The following is a 16,378-nucleotide window of genomic DNA, read 5'->3' on the forward strand; positions in this document are numbered from 1 at the left end:
CAAAGAAAGGGAATGCTAAAGAATGCTCAAACTACCGCACAATTGCACTCATCTCACACACTAGTAAAGTCATGCTCAAAATTCTCCAAGCCAGGCTTCAGCAATATGCGAACCATGAACTTCCAGATGTTCAAGCAGGTTTTAGAGAAGGCAGAGGCACCAGAGATGAAATTGCCAACATCCGATGGATCATGGAGAAAGCAAGAGTTCCAGAAAAACATCTATTTCTGCTTCATTGACTATGCCAAAGCCTTTGACTGTGTGGATCTCAATAAACTGTGGAAAATTCTGAAATAGATGGGAATACCAGACCACCTGACCTGCCTCTTGAGAAACCTGTACGCAGGTCAGGAAGCAACAGTTAGAACTGGACATGGAACAACAGACTGGTTCCAAATAGGAAAAGGAGTACGTCAATGTTGTATATTGTCACCCTGCTTATTTAACTTATGTGCAAAGTACATCATGAGGAACACTGGGCTGAAGAAGCACAAGCTGGAGTCAAGAATGCTGGGAGAAATTTTAATAACCTCAGTTATGCAGATGACACCACCCTTATGGCAGAAAGTGAAGAGGAACTCAAAAGCCTCTTGATGAAAGTGAAAGAGGAGAGTGCAAATGTTGGCTTGAAGCTCAACATTCAGGAAAAAAAGATCATGGCATCTGTTTCCATCACCTCATGGGAAATAGATGGGGAAACAATGGAAACAGTGTCAGACTTTATTTTGGGGGACTCCAAAATCACTGCAGATGCTGATTGCAGCCATGAAATTAAAAGACACTTACTCCTTGGAAGGAAAGTTATGACAAATATTAAAAAGCAGAGACATTACTTTGCCAACAAAGGTCTGTCTAGTCAAGGCTATGGTTTTTCCAGTGGTCATGTACGGATGTGAGAGTTGGACTGTGAAGAAAGCTGATCGCCAAAGAATTGATGCTTTTAAACTGTGGTGTTGTTGAAGACTCTTGAGAGTTCCTTGGACTGCAAGGAGATCCAACCAGTCCATTCTAGAGGAGATCAATCCTGGGTGTTCATTGGAAGGACTGATGCTAAAGCTGAAACTCCAATGCTTTGGCCACCTCATGCGACGAGTTGATTCACTGGAAAAGATTCTGATGCTGGGCGGGATTGGGGGCAGGAGGAGAAGGGGACGCCAGAGAATGAGATGGTTGGATGGCATCATTGACTCGATGGACATTAGTTTGAGTGAACTCCAGAAGTTGGTGATGGACAGGGAGGCTTGGCGTGTCGTGATTAATGGGGTTGCACAGAGTTGGACACGACTGCACGACTGAACTGAACTGAACATGTATTAACAGGGCTTGGCGTTTTCAGTTAGAGAGCACATTTTAATATTCAAGATATATCCATTTATCTGAACAAATTTATAAATTTAGGTTCAGAAAGTTGTAATACCATTTTCACTGTCACTCAAATGTGACTGCAGATTGGGATTTTGTCAGTATTTGATGAGCATTATTCTTCAATTATCAAAATGTTTAGATAATGAAATGGTAATAGAATGGGTTTTTAAAAATCAGTTTCGATATCTCTGATGATACTTAGAAGAATAGTTCAAGTACCTGTAAAACAACTTACATAATTATAATACTAGTGATACATAGAACTGTGACTGGAACACAATGGAATGCTAGACCATTGTCTTTATCATATTTAATATCATGAACTAAGTCAGTCACATATTTTCTCATTGAAAGGACAAATCATGTTTAAATTCCCCAAAGTAAATTTCCTTTAAAGTTTAGAGGAGAGTATGTTTAGACCTAAGGAAAAATATTCAGAAATATATTAACTCCCTATACTTTCTTGAGATTATAATGTTGAACTATATTTCTGACAATAGTCATTCTAGATGTTAGTTTAAAAATGCTTTTCAAGGAACTAATTGCAAAGTAAGTTTGCAATAATCTAGTTAGTCACAGCTAATTATTTTCAACAAAAGTTACCTACGTTAATAATAACACCGGAAATGGGGACCTAAAACATCATTTACAGTCAAGAAATGTTCAGTTAAAAAGATGAAATATTCTTTTCATACATTTTTTCATGTAATTTCAACTCACTCTACAAATGTAATGGAGAAAGTAAAGTAACAAAGACTAATGTGAAAAAAAATCTTTTGAGATAAACAATGCCAAAATTATTTTCAAAATAAGACCTATAAAGAAGTTCCCTAATGAAATATCTGACAAGTTAGACTCAACACATTGGGAAGAAACTTGCAAAAAGTTAAGTTTTAAAGACAAAAATCAAAAGCAGGATGACTTGCGCAAGCATTGTGTGTGATTAGCTCTAAGTTGGGTGCATTCATTAATTCAGTGACAATTTAAAGAGACCACCTGTAGAAACAGTAATATTTTATATGTGAATAGCATTTTACATTCTCCAAAATATGGACTATGAATTTCTTATTAATCAGGAGAAATATATTAATATAAACAGCCACTAAGTTGTAAAAGTGAATTTTTATAAAGATTCTACAATGCAATATATGGCTCATCACATAAAATAGTGAGAGTAAAAGTGTTAGACATTCAGTTGTGCCCAACTCTTGGTGACCCCATGGACTGTAGCCCACCTTGCTCCTCTGTCCATGAAATTCTCCCATCAAAAATACTGGAGTCAGTAGTCATTCCCTCCTCCAGGGGATCTTCTCCACCCAGTGATTGAACCTGGGTCTCCTACACTGCAGGCAGATTCTTAATAGCTAATCATAAAATATTAAGATAAATTATATATGACAATAAGAATGTAACTACTTTAAGCTGTGTACTTATAGACTGAAGAACTGATATTAGAACTTAACTATTCACAGACTGGTTCCAAATAGGAAAAGGTGTACGTCAAGGTTGTATATTGTCACCTTGCTTATTTAACGTATATGCAGAGTACATCATGAGGAACGCTGGGCTGGAAGAAGCACAAGCTGGAATCAAGATTGCTGGAAGAAATATCAATAACCTCAGATATGCAGATGACACTACCCTTATGGCAGAAAGTGAAGAGGAACTCAAAAGCCTCTTGATGAAAGTGAAAGAGGAGAGTGAAAAGGTTGGCTTGAAGCTCAACATTCAGAAAACAAAGATCATGGCATCTGGTCCCATCACTTCATGGGAAATAGATGAAAAAACAGTGGAGACAGTGTCAGATTTTATTTTTTTGGGCTCCAAAATCACTGCAGATGCTGATTGCAGCCATGAAATTAAAAGACGCTTGCTCCTTGGAAGGAAAGTTATGACCAACCTTGATAGTATATTAAAAAGCAGAGACATTACTTTGCCAACCAAGGTCCGTCTAGTCAAGGCAATGGTTTTTCCCGTGGTCATGTATGGATGTGAGAGTTGGACTGTGAAGAAAGCTGATCGCCGAAGAATCGATGCTTTTGAACTGTGGTGTTGGAGAAGACTCTTGAGAGTTCCTTATACTGCAAGGAGATCCAACCAGTCCATTCTAGAGGAGATCAATCCTGGATGTTCATTGGAGGGACTGATGCTGAAGCTGAAGCTGCAATACTTTGGCCACCTCATGCGACGAGTTGACTCACTGGAAAAGACTCTGATGCTGGGAAAGGTTGGGGGCGGGAGGAGAAGGGGACGACCGAGAATGAGATGGCTGGATGGCATCACCGACTCTGTGGACATGAGTTTGAGTGTACTCTGGGAGTTGGTGATGGACAGGGAGTCCTGGCGTGCTGTGATTCATGGGGTCGCGGAGAGTCGGACACGACTGAGCAACTGAACTGAACTGAACTGATTGCTTTAAAAGAAATGTGAAATTATTTGAGGGAATAAAATGAGAATTTCATTCATGTCCAAGTCCCACCCATGAGACAAGGGCTGATAGGTTATTCTGTCCCAGGAAGATTTTCCCTAATTTACGTAAGAATAGTTTTTCCTCATAATTAAAAAAAAAATCAAGTTTTGGGAAATCACCTGTGCTAAATCAAAATCACAAAATATAGTCAGAGTATATAAAGCTAATTATTTGGTGTTTAGAAAATCAGAAGAAGTAATGAGATATTTTTAATATGGGGCCAGTTCATTCAGTTCATTTAAGCCCTAGAATGTGACTCAAATGGTAAAGAATCTGGCTGCAATGCAAGAGACCTGGGTTCTATTCCTAGACTGGGAAGGTCCTCTGGTGAAGGAAATGGCAGCCCACTCCAGTATTCTTGCCTGGAGAATTCCATGGATAGAGGAGCCTGGAAGGCCCTAGTCCATGGGATTGCAAAGAGTCAAACGTGATTAAGTGACTAACACACACACAGTTCATTCAGGGTGGTCTTAATAAAAGAAGTAAGATCTTAAGACTTCTTATATCATGTAGAGTAAAAAGCAGTTGCTTCAGAGATGAAGCTGACATAATCATACTGACCTTTCCTTACAAGTCTAAGGGATAAGAAAGAAAGATAATTCAGTACACTTTCCTATTTTATATATCCTGGGCTCCCATGAAATGAACCCATGTCTGATTCGTATCTCTCTCCTGAGATCTAAGTTCAAGGATCAAGAAAACAGTTGGAGTAGCCATATCTCCAAACACTCTTAATATAACTTGCATTAATGGTACAATATCTTTGGAGTACTATGACTAGAGAGCTATGTTATTTAACTCTTATAAGTGTATTACTCTTGCCCTCAGCCTACACCGTGTATGATCAGGTTCGTTACTTACTGGGGTTATCAAACCTACTTTTCTGAAGGGTCTAATTTCCTGAGCCCTGCCTTTTATAGGTTTTATGTTATCTTCTGTTAATCTTTACTGTGAAATATGGAAGTAATAAGATGCATCCTAGGAATCCCCTCGATTCCATACATATTTCTTCTTGTGACAAATTATTAGCAATCTATTTTCCCCTAGGTTTTATAACCATCTTTCTTTATCTCTGATGGTTCAGCAGAATGAGGAGCTCAAAATATCCAGGTGTTAGTCTCTACTTCCAGTATAAGCAAATAATTATATCCCTTGGATCAAAATATTCCTTTATTAGGAACTAAGATAACTAGCAAAACAGCATCCACAAGTTTACATGAAGGAAAAGCAAAACATTACAAGCATGTTGTTTGTTGCAAGGGAATCAAAACACATACCATGAGGAACCCATGTACTAATAGTATACATGTAGTATTTACTAGAGAAGTATACATAGCATTTGTTGGAGAATAACTCACAAAGGAGAAGTAGCACAGTGCACACTGTCTCCTGAACTATCATTTCAGAACTTAGGGAGGGTGAAGATGATCTGAAGGCATGCTGGTCACTGCTCAACCAAAGAGGGCCTGCAGGACAAAGAGGATGGAAGATTGACTGAGAGAGCATTCCAAGACAGTAAACAATCCCAAGACCAAATTGTATTGCAGATTCACAGGTAAGCCTTAGAAAAGATAGGAAAATTCTAGTTTCACTAAGAAACAAAAAATACATCAAGATACCTCTTAAGTAGAATGTCATCAGTTCAGTTCAGTTCAGTCGCTCCTTCATGTCCGACTCTTTGCGACCCCATGACTCACAGCACGCCAGGCCTCCCTGTCCATCACCAACTCCCAGAGTTCACTCAAACTCATGTCCATCAAGTCGGTGTTGCAATCCAACCATCTCATTCTCTGTTGTCCCTGTCTCCTCCTGCCCCCAATCCCTCCCAGCATCAGAGTCTTTTCCAGTGAGTAAACTCTTCGCATGGGGTGGCCAAAGTATTGGAGCTTCAGTCTCAGCATCAGTCCTTCCAATGAACACCCAGGACTGATCTCCTTTAGAATGGACTGATCTCCTTTAGAATGGACTGATTGGATCTTCTTACAGTCCACGGGACTCTCAAGAGTCTTCTCCAGCACCACAGCTCAAAAGCATCAATTCTTTGGCGCTCAGCTTTCTTTACAGTCCAACTCTCACATCCATACATGACCACTGGAAAAACCATAGCCTTGACTAGACGGACCTTTGTTGGCAAAGTAATGTCTATGCTTTTTAATATTCTATCTAGGTTGGTCATAACTTTCCTTCCAAAGAGTAAGCATCTTTTAATTTCATGGCTGCAATTAGCATCCACAGTGATTTTGGAGCCCCAAAAAATAAAGTCTGACTCTGTTTCCACTGTTTCCCCATCTATTTCCCATGAAGTGATGGGACCTGATGCCATGATCTAAGGGGATGCATAAAAATCAGGGCATGGAGTGCCCTGGGGAAAGTCCTGCATGCCAGAAATGTGCATATAAGTTTAACAGCCTTCTTGTCTCTCTATTGGTTCTTAGCACTAGGAGTCAAATCTCTGGAAAAAAAGGGGGAGAGAAAATCTAGACTTGACTCTTACTGAATTTATCACGTTTATTCTTATCTTATCAAGTATAATATGAAGGGTGTCTCCAACTTCTCTTAGTTCCCAGACCAGTGAACTCTATGAGAACAATAGCACTATGTCACTATTTCAGAGCAAGTTCAGCAAAGTCTGTAAAACAGCACAACCAGCCTCAGAGGTATTATCTCTCAGGTGGCCCCCACATTGAATCTTTGGTCATTCCACTATTCGACTGGATCAGCCATTACATGAGTTAAGTACATTTGGTGGATGTGGATTACTCTCTTCTCTCACATTGAAATAGGTTTCTCAGTTAGAAGTAATGAGGTGTGGGATGTATGATCGAGAGTAAGGTGCTCTGAAATTGTATGTATGATGGTGCTGGAGGAGGAACCAATGTGGAAGTTAAGGCAAATCCACTTGTGAAATATGTATCTATTTTTATGAAAACAAATTTTGGGTTTTATGCTGTGCCCCACAAGTCTGCACACAGGTCCCTCAGTGATAGCCCTCCCTACTGCATGTTGCCCCATCAGGGGTGGGATTCCCATAGATAATGTGTCTGTGACTGATCTTTCCTTCTTTATGTGGTCTATAATTGAATGTGCAGAAGATATTCAACCAACCCTCAGGTCTTCAGGATGAATTGCCCTGTATATAGGTATAGATTCAGCATGTCCATGGGACAGGTTATTTCAAGGTCTTCCAAATTTGTCATTCTGGATGGACAGGGAGGCCTGGTGTGCAAAGGGGCCATGGGGTCACAAAGAGTTGGACACATCTGAGCAACTGAACTGAACTGAACTGAAGTCTGTTATTTTCTTCATCTACTTTACCAAACTATGTAGTTTTCAGGAACTGGAAATATAACCAAAGGATGGATTCAATAGGCTTACTTTGAAATAGACTTGGGCCAAGCCTCTATTGACCAGTCACCATAAGCTTCAGTGAATCAGCATGGCATTTCAGGTCCACAGGAATTAAGGTCAACTCACAGTCAGGGGCTGGGGTATTTCTCTTTATCCAGCACAGAGTCACAGACAAAATGACTATTTACCCTATCAGCTGGTGTTTAGAGGATGCTTACAGTCTGTACACATAACTGTTGCAAGACCCTCCTTAAGAGGGCCTGGTCACTTCTTCAGTCAAGGGGTTCTGGTTTATAGATGAGCTAGGCTCCAAAATCACTGCAGATGCTGATTGCAGCCATGAAATTAAAAGACGCTTGCTCCTTGGAAGGAAAGTTATGACCAACCTTGATAGTATATTAAAAAGCAGAGACATTACTTTGCCAACCAAGGTCCGTCTAGTCAAGGCAATGGTTTTTCCCGTGGTCATGTATGGATGTGAGAGTTGGACTGTGAAGAAGGCTGATCGCCGAAGAATCGATGCTTTTGAACTGTGGTGTTGGAGAAGACTCTTGAGAGTCCCTTATACTGCAAGGAGATCCAACCAGTCCATTCTAAAGGAGATCAATCCTGGATGTTCATTGGAGGGACTGATGCTAAAGCTGAAACTGCAATACTTTGACCACCTCAAGCGACGAGTTGACTCCCTGGAAAAGACTCTGATGCTGGGAAAGGTTGGGGGCGGGAGGAGAAGGGGACGACCGAGAATGAGATGGCTGGATGGCATCACCGACTCTGTGGACATGAGTTTGAGTGTACTCCGGGAGTTGGTGATGGACAGGGAGTCCTGGCGTGCTGTGATTCATGGGGTCGCGGAGAGTCGGACACGACTGAGTGACTGAACTGAACTGAACTGAGTGTAGAGGAATTGGGTGGGAGGACGTCTTATGGCAATGATGAAAGATTTTGTTCCCCATATTTGTATTTTATGATATTTTTCCTAGGACCCTGTAATCAATCAGCTATGCCCCAGATCCCTAGACATTAAAACACTTAGAATGGCAGTTGCTCTTATCTCTGATGATTAAGTACTGTCAGCTGGCTTCTGTCACTCTGGGATTTTACCATTCCCATTAAAATCATGTAGACCAATTCAGTGGCAGATTCTACCATCATGCCCAGTCTATTCATGACAGCTAACACCAAGTTTGAAAGGATTCTGCTTCTCCCCTCATAATGCATTTCCTAATGCCCCGGGGATGGGAGTGTTTTCTGTAACTTTCAGGCAACATTGTCAAAAGGAGAAAAAGCAAATTGCAAATGATAACTCTATAGTCACATCACTAGATTAAGCCTCTTGGATTCCGTCCTCTAAATGATTACAGGGAAACTATGGCGTCTTGACCTCATAAAACATAGCCCTTTATGGAATCCACGCTTTAGTCAGTCACCCAAGCAAATGATTCATCATTTCCAGCTGTGCTAGTCCATTAAGTCCTGCATCTGATAGATACAGTGTATTTAATTTTCTATTCTACCTCTTAGTCCATCATGCTCAGCATCAATTCACGTACATGATTCTTAGCTTTCACATGGTAGATATAAGCAATTCCTTTTCATCTGTGTGCTCTGTAAGCCTCCTTCTCCCAAAATAATTATGATTCTCCCTGGGTTTTATTGGAAACCCAATAAATGACTCTAGTTTTAGAAGTATGATGTGGGTATTTTATGAAAGAAGGCTAATTTCCTCCAAAAGAGGAATGGAGTTGTTTCAACTGGCAAATGAATTTGGGGGCTCAATTATGGGATTTGTTAAATTTTGGAGGCCCAGGGTTTACAGTTTTCTCTGAGAACACACAAATATCTCTGCCCATGTCTGAGGAAATCATTCCTTCTTCATTAATAAAACTGGTAAAGTTTCCTGTCCAACTTGCTTTAAATTCCTCCAAACTGTACCATAAGATTTAAATCCTGATCTTCAACCATGTCTACAAATTTAAAAATCCATTAATACTGTTATGATGTTCTCTTGTTTTTATCAGCATTTTGAGCTAACAGTTCAAAATTTTAAGCTAAACTTTTTCTTTTTTTTTGGTAAGGCCTTCAATGCTGTTTCAAATACAATACATTATAATACAATTTCAATTACAATATTTATAGCCATTATTGCCATGGTGGACAAGTTCAGCAGTTTGTTTAGTTCTTAGAGTCCTGATATTTCAAGTAGTTTTGATGCTATCGTATACCATGGATTACTAAAATTCCCCTTTGTTGCCTGCAAAAATGTCATTCTTACATTCATGCTCTAACACATGAACAACTCTATGCCACATCCTTTCTTGAGGGTTTGTCTCCTAGGACTATTCCTTATAGATAAAATTGTCTCTGCCACATTTCAAACAGGTAAACAGAAATCACTCTGGGTCCTCAAAGCAAATTCAATGCAAGATATTGGTTTCATGGTGATGGAAGAGCTAAGGATACGGTGAATCAAACGAGAGGTTAGTAACAACAGGAAGCCACTTTCCTCTGTAAGTGAGAATCAGTATTAAGGGCGCCTGAGGCAAGGGTACCCAGCATTACCTGGAAGTATGACAGGAATGGAGGCCACAGAGAAGCCATAGTCATCTCTGGAGACATAGCTGTTGCCAGAGATCTTATTCAAAGTAGAGCAGGAAAGAGAGAAATATCCCAGCTTCTCCCAAACTCCTGGTTTCATTCTTCATTCTCCTGGCATTGCTGGGGGTCACTCCTCCTATGACAGTGAAATATTGGAGAGTTTAGAAGGAGATCTGAGAACAAACAATCTCTACAAATAAACAAACGCTGTTGTCCTTTCTAGAACAGAGTAGTTCACTTCGGAGGAGAAAATATTTCCCCCTCCACCTTTGAGTGAACTGCTCTAGTTACACTGAGCAACTACCACTGCATAGTGAAAAGGGCATCAGCACAGACCAGATAATCTACCTAGAATTAGAAAGAAGGAAAGAGAAAGAAAACCAACTAAGCATGCATTAGGACATTTACCAGGAGTAAGAAATTGAGGGAAAACAAGCATTCAAGAACTAACACCCAAAAAAGATGTCCTTTTCTTTATAAGAGACTGGAATGCAAAAGTAGGAAGTCAAGAAACACCTGGAGTAACAGGCAAATTTGGCCTTGGAGTACAGAATGAAGCAGGGCAAAGCATAAAAATGTTTTGCCACAAGAGTGCACTGGTCATAATAAACACCCTCTTCCAACAACACAAGGGAAGACTCTACACATGGACATCACCAGATGGTCAATACCGAAATCAGATTGACTATATTCTTTGCAGCCAAAGATAGAGAAGCTCTATACAGTCAGAAAAAACAAGACCAGGAGCTGACTGTGGCTCAGATCATGAACTCCTTATTACCAAATTCAGACTTAAATTGAAGAAAGTGGGGAAAACCATTAGACCATTCAAGCATGACCTAAGTCAAATCACTTACGATTATACAGTGGAAGTGAGAAATAGATTCAAGGGATTAGATCTGATAGACAGAGTGCCTGAAGAACTAAGGATGGTGGTTCATGACATTGTACAGGAGACGGGGATCAAGACCATCCCCAAGAAAAATAAATGCAAAAAGGCAGAATGGCTGTCTGAGGAGGCCTTACAAATAGCTGTGAAAAGAAGAGAAGCGAAAGGAAAAGGAGAAAAGGAAAGATATATAGTCATTTGAATGCTGAGTTCCAAAGAATAGCAAGGAAAGACAAGAAAGCCCTCTTCAGTGATCAATGCAAAGATAGAGGAAAACAATAGACTGGGAAAGACTAGAGATTTCTTCAAAAAAATTAGAGATATCAAGTGAACATTTCATGCAAAGGTAGGCACAATAAAGCACATAAAAGAAAAGTTATGGACCTAACAAAAGCAGAAGATATTAAAAAGAGGTGGCAAGAATACATAGAAGAACTATACAAAACAGATCTTCATGGCCCAGATAACATGATGGTATGATCACTCACCTAGAGGCAGACATCTTGGAATGTGAAGTCAAGTGGACTTTAGGAAGCATCACTATGAACCCAGCTAGTGGAGGTGATGGAATTCCAGTTGAGCTATTTCAAATCCTAAAAGGTGATGCCGTGGAAGTGCTGCACTCCACATGCCTGCAAATTTGGAAAACTCAGCAGTGGTCACAGGACTGGAAAAGGTCAGTTTTCATTTCAATCCCAAAGAAAAGCAATTTCAAAGAATGATCAAACTATTGCACAATTGCATTCATCTCACATGCTAGTAAAGACCTGCTCAAAATTCTCCAAGCCAGGCTTCAACAGTATGTCAACCATGAACTTCCAGATGTTCAAGCTGAATTTAGAAAAGGCAGAGGAACCAGAGATCAAATTGCCAACATCCGCTGGATCATTGAAAAAGCAAGAGAGTTCTAGAAAAATATCCATTTCTGCTTTATTGACCATGCCAAAGCCTTTGCCTGTGTGGATCACAACAAACTGTGGAAAATTATGAAAGAGATGGGAATACCAGACTACCTGACCTGCCTCTTAAGAAATCTGTTTGAAACGCAGGAAGAAACAGTTAAACTGGACATGGAACAACAGACTGGTTCCAAATCGGGAAAGGAGTAAGACAAGTTTGAGTATTGTCACCCTGCTTATTTAACGTCTATACAGAGCACATCATGAGAAACGCTGGGCTGTATGAAACACAAGCTGGAATCAAGATTCCTGGGAGAAATATCAACAACCTCTGGTATGCAAATGACACCAGCCTGATGGTAGAAAGAAAAGAAGAACTAAAGAGCCTCTTGATGTAAGTGAAAGAGGAGAGTGAAAAATTTGTATTAAAGCTCAACTTTCAGAAAACTAAGATCATGGTATCTGGTACCATCATGCCATGGGAAATAGATGGGAAAAAGTGGAAACAGTGACAGACTTTATTTTTGGGGGCTCCAAAATCACTGCAGATGGTGATTGCAGCCATGAAATTAAAAGACGCTTACTCCTTAGAAGAAAATTTATGAACAACCTAGGCAGCATATGAGAAACATTACTTTGGCAACAAAGGTCCGTCTAGTCAAGGCTATGGTTTTTCAAGTAGTTATGTATGGATGTGAGAGTTGGACTATAAAGAAAGCTGAGCTTTGATGAATTGATGCTTTTGAACTATGGTGTTGGAGAATACTCTTGAGAGTCCCTTAGATATCAAGGAGATCCAACCAGTCCATTCTAAAGGAAATCAGTCCTGACTATTCATTGGAAGGACTGATGCTGAAGCTGAACTCCAATAGTTTGGCCACCTGATATGAAGGACTGACTCATTTGAAATGACCTTGATAGTGGGAAAGATTGAAGGTGGGAGGAGAAGGTGACAACAGAGGATGAGATGGTTGGATGGCATCACCAACGCAATGGACATGAATTTGAGCAAGCTCCTGGAGTTGATGATAGACAGCCTGGCATGCTGCAGCCCATGGGGTTGCAAAGATTCGTACATAATTGTGTGATTGAACTGAACTTAACTGAAGCATTTAACATTGAACAGTGAAGGAAAGAAGATTTGGTCAAATTAGTGATAAAGACAATGTGATAGAAACTCAGAAACACAGTTGAGATAGACCAAAGTGGATGAGGATGTTTTTAGGACAAAGGACTTGGATCCATTTAATTTGCTCTATCCCGCATGAGAGATGGCACTGTGAGAAGGTGGTAGTTTTTAGGTTATGGTGATAATTGTTCTTCCTGAAGAAATGGTGAAAGACTATAGATAACTACATGAAATTTGAACACAAGGAATTAAATGGCTAGTAAATGTTAATTGAGTCTGCGGTCTGAGGGCAAGATAGTGTAGCTCACTTTCTCCAACAAAAACACCCAAATCACCACAAATGGCTGAACAACTGGAAAAATAAAGAAACTGAAAACTACTGGAAAAGATAGTAGGAGAAGCACATTCACAACACAATCAAACCCCATACCCAATGAGTGGGTGACCCACAAACTGGAGAATAATTATATCACAGATGTCTCCTATAGGAGTTCCAAGCCCCACGTCAGGCTCTCCAGGATGGAGCTCTGGCATCAGAAGGAGGAGCCCCCAGAACATTTGGCTTTGAAGACCAACAGGGCTTAAACACAGGAACACCACAGGACTGGGGGAAACAGAAGTTCCACTCCTGGAGGGTGCAATGTCCTGTGTGCACTGGCAAAATGTGCTCAGGGGAAGAAACAGTGACTTCATAGGAGACTGGGCCACATGGACCTGCTGGACCTAGAGGGTCTCCTGGGAAGTGGGGGAGGGCAACTGTGGCTCACTGAGGGGGCAAAGAAAACAATATAAAAGATCAGTGAAACTAAAAGCTGGTTCTTTGAAAAGATAAATAAAATTTGTAAACCATTTGCTAGATTCTTCAAGGGAAAAAGGGAGAGGGCTTAAATCAAAATTACAAATGAAAAAGCAAATATAAAGGATCATAAGAAATTGAAAATGAAAGCAAGAGTGTTAGTCACTCAGTCATGTCCAACTCTGTGAGATGTCATGGACTGTAGCCTGCCAGGCTCCTATATCCATGGGGTCCTCCAGGCAAGAATAATGGAGAGGATTCCCATTCTCTTCAGGGGATCTTTCTGACTCAGGGACTGTGAATCCAGGTCTCCAGCACTGCAGGCAGATTCTTTACCATCTGAGTCCACCAGGGAATGATATAAGCAACTATATGTCAATAAAATGGAAAACCTAGAAAAATGGATAAATTCTTAGAAAGGTACAATCTCCCAAAATTGAACCAGCAAGCAATAGAAAACATAATTGAAACTATGATTAAAAACTCCCAACAAATTCAAGTCCAGGACCAGTTGGCTTCACAGGTGAATTCTATAAAATGTTTAGAGAAGGGCTAACACCTATCCTTCTCAAACTATTCCAAAAAATCGCAGAGGAAGAAACATTTCCAAACTCATAGTATGAGGCCACCGTCACCCTGATACCAAAACCGAAGATAACACAAAAAGCATATTACATGCCAATATCACTGATTAACATAGACCTCAAAATCCTTAACAAAATACTAGTGATCTGAATTCAACAATACATTAAAAGAATCATACACCATGATCAAGTGGGATTTATCACAGAAATGCAAGGATTTTTCAATATTCACAAATCAATCAGTGTAATACTCCACATCAGCAAACTGAAGAGTAAAAACCATATGATCATTTCAATAGATGCAAAACATTTTTTGATAAAATAATTCAACACCCATTTTTAATTAAAATTGTCCAGAAAGAAGACATAGAGGGAAAGTACCTCAATAAAATAAAGGCCATATATGACAAACCCACAGCTAACATTGTAATCAATGAGGAAAACCTGAAAGCATTTCTCCTAAAATCAGGAACAAGACGAAGATGGCCACTTTTGCCACTTTTATTCAAAATAGTTTTGGAAGTCGTAGCTACAGCACTAAGAGAAGAAAAAAAGAAAAAGGAATCCCAATTGGAAAAGAAGCAGTAAATGAATTCAGTAAATTTACAGGATACAAACGAACACAGAGAAATCTGTTACATTTCTATACACTAACAACTAAAGATCAGAGAGAGAAATTAAGGAAGCAATCCCATGGACCATCATATCAAAAAGAATAGAATACCTTGGCCATCTGTACTTCTTCTTTAGAGAAATGTCTGTTTAGTTCTTTGGCCCATTTTTTGATTGGGTCGTTTATTTTTCTGGGATTGAGCTGCAGGTGTTGCTTGTATATTTTTGAGATTAATTCTTTGTCAGTTGCTTCATTTATTATTATTTTCTCCCATTCTGAAGGCTGTCTTTTCACTTTGCTTATAGTTTCCTTTGCCTGCAGAAGCTTTTAATTGTAATTAGGTCCCATTGTATATTTTTGCTTTTATTTCCAATATGCTGGGAGGTAGGTCATGGAGGATCCTGCTGCGATTTATGACAGAGACTATTTTGCCTATGTTCTCCTCTAGGAGTTTTATAGTTTCTGGTCTTATGTTTAGATCTTTAATCCATTTTGAGTTTCTCCAAAGAAGACATACAGATGGCTAACAAACACATGAAAAGATGCTCAACATCACTCATAATCAGAGAAATGCAAATCAAAACCACAATGAGGCACCCTTTCATGCCAGTCAGAATGGCTGCTATCCAAAAGTCTACAAGCAATAAATGCTGGAGAGGGTGTGGAGAAAAAGGAACCCTCTTACACTGTTGGTGGGAATGCAAACTAGTACAGCCACTATGGAGAACAGTGTGGAGACTCCTTAAAAAACTGGAAATAGAACTGCCATACGACCCAACAATCCCATTCCGGGGCATACACACTGAGGAAACCAGAATTGAAAGAGACACATGTACTCCAATGTTCATTGCAGCACTGTTTATAATAGCCAGGACATGGAAGCAACCTAGATGTCCATCACCAGACGAATGGATAAGAAAACTGTGGTACATATACACAATGGAGTATTACTCAGCCATTAAAAAGAATACATTTAGATCAGTACTAATGAGGTGGATGAAACTGGAACCTATTGTACAGAGTGAAGTAAGCCAGAGAGAAAAACACCAATACAGTATACTAATACATATATATGGAATTTAGAAAGATGATAATGATAAGCCTGTATGCAAGACAGTAAAAGAGACACAGATGTATAGAACAGTCTTTTGGACTCTGTGGGAGAGGGCAAAGGTGGGATGATTTGGGAGAATGGCATTGAAACATGTATATTATCATATGTGAAATGAATCGCCAGTCCATGTTCAATGCATCAGGATGCTCACAGTTGGTGCACTGGGATGACACAGAGGGATGATATGGGGAGGGAGGTGGGAGGGGGGCTCAAGATAGGGAACACATGTACACCCTAGGTAGATTCATGTCAATGTATGGCAAAACCAATACAATATTGTAAAGTGAATAATAATAATAATAATTTTTTTAAAAGAAGAATAGAATACCTTGGAATAAACTTACCTAACAAGGCAAAAAGTTTGTATTCTGTAAACTATAAGACATTACTGAAAGAAATTGTAGTTGACACAAACAGATGGAAAGACATACCATGTTACTGGATTGTAAGAATCAATATTATAAAAATGACTGTATGTACAGATTCAACACAATTCCTATCAAATCATCAATGAATTTTTTTTTTTGCACATTTGAAACAAAAGAAAATCTTAAAGTTTGTATGGAAACACAA

General features: G+C 39.6%; 1 long non-coding RNA gene across 1 annotated transcript in view; it reads right to left on the reverse strand.

Annotated features, from left to right (window-relative positions):
* LOC129555409 (uncharacterized) overlaps positions 1-9,907 on the reverse strand; it is a 43,079-nt gene extending 33,172 nt beyond the window's left edge. Inside the window, exon 1 of the long non-coding RNA XR_008685787.2 lies at positions 9,746-9,907. This is a non-coding gene — a long non-coding RNA (uncharacterized LOC129555409). The remainder of the gene's footprint in view (positions 1-9,745) is intronic.
* Positions 9,908-16,378: the final 6,471 nt, after the last annotated feature.

The sequence above is a fragment of the Moschus berezovskii genome, chromosome 1 (assembly GCF_049115385.1).
Source record: "Moschus berezovskii isolate FMDL1 chromosome 1, NW_MosBer_1.0, whole genome shotgun sequence".
NCBI lineage: Eukaryota > Metazoa > Chordata > Mammalia > Artiodactyla > Moschidae > Moschus > Moschus berezovskii.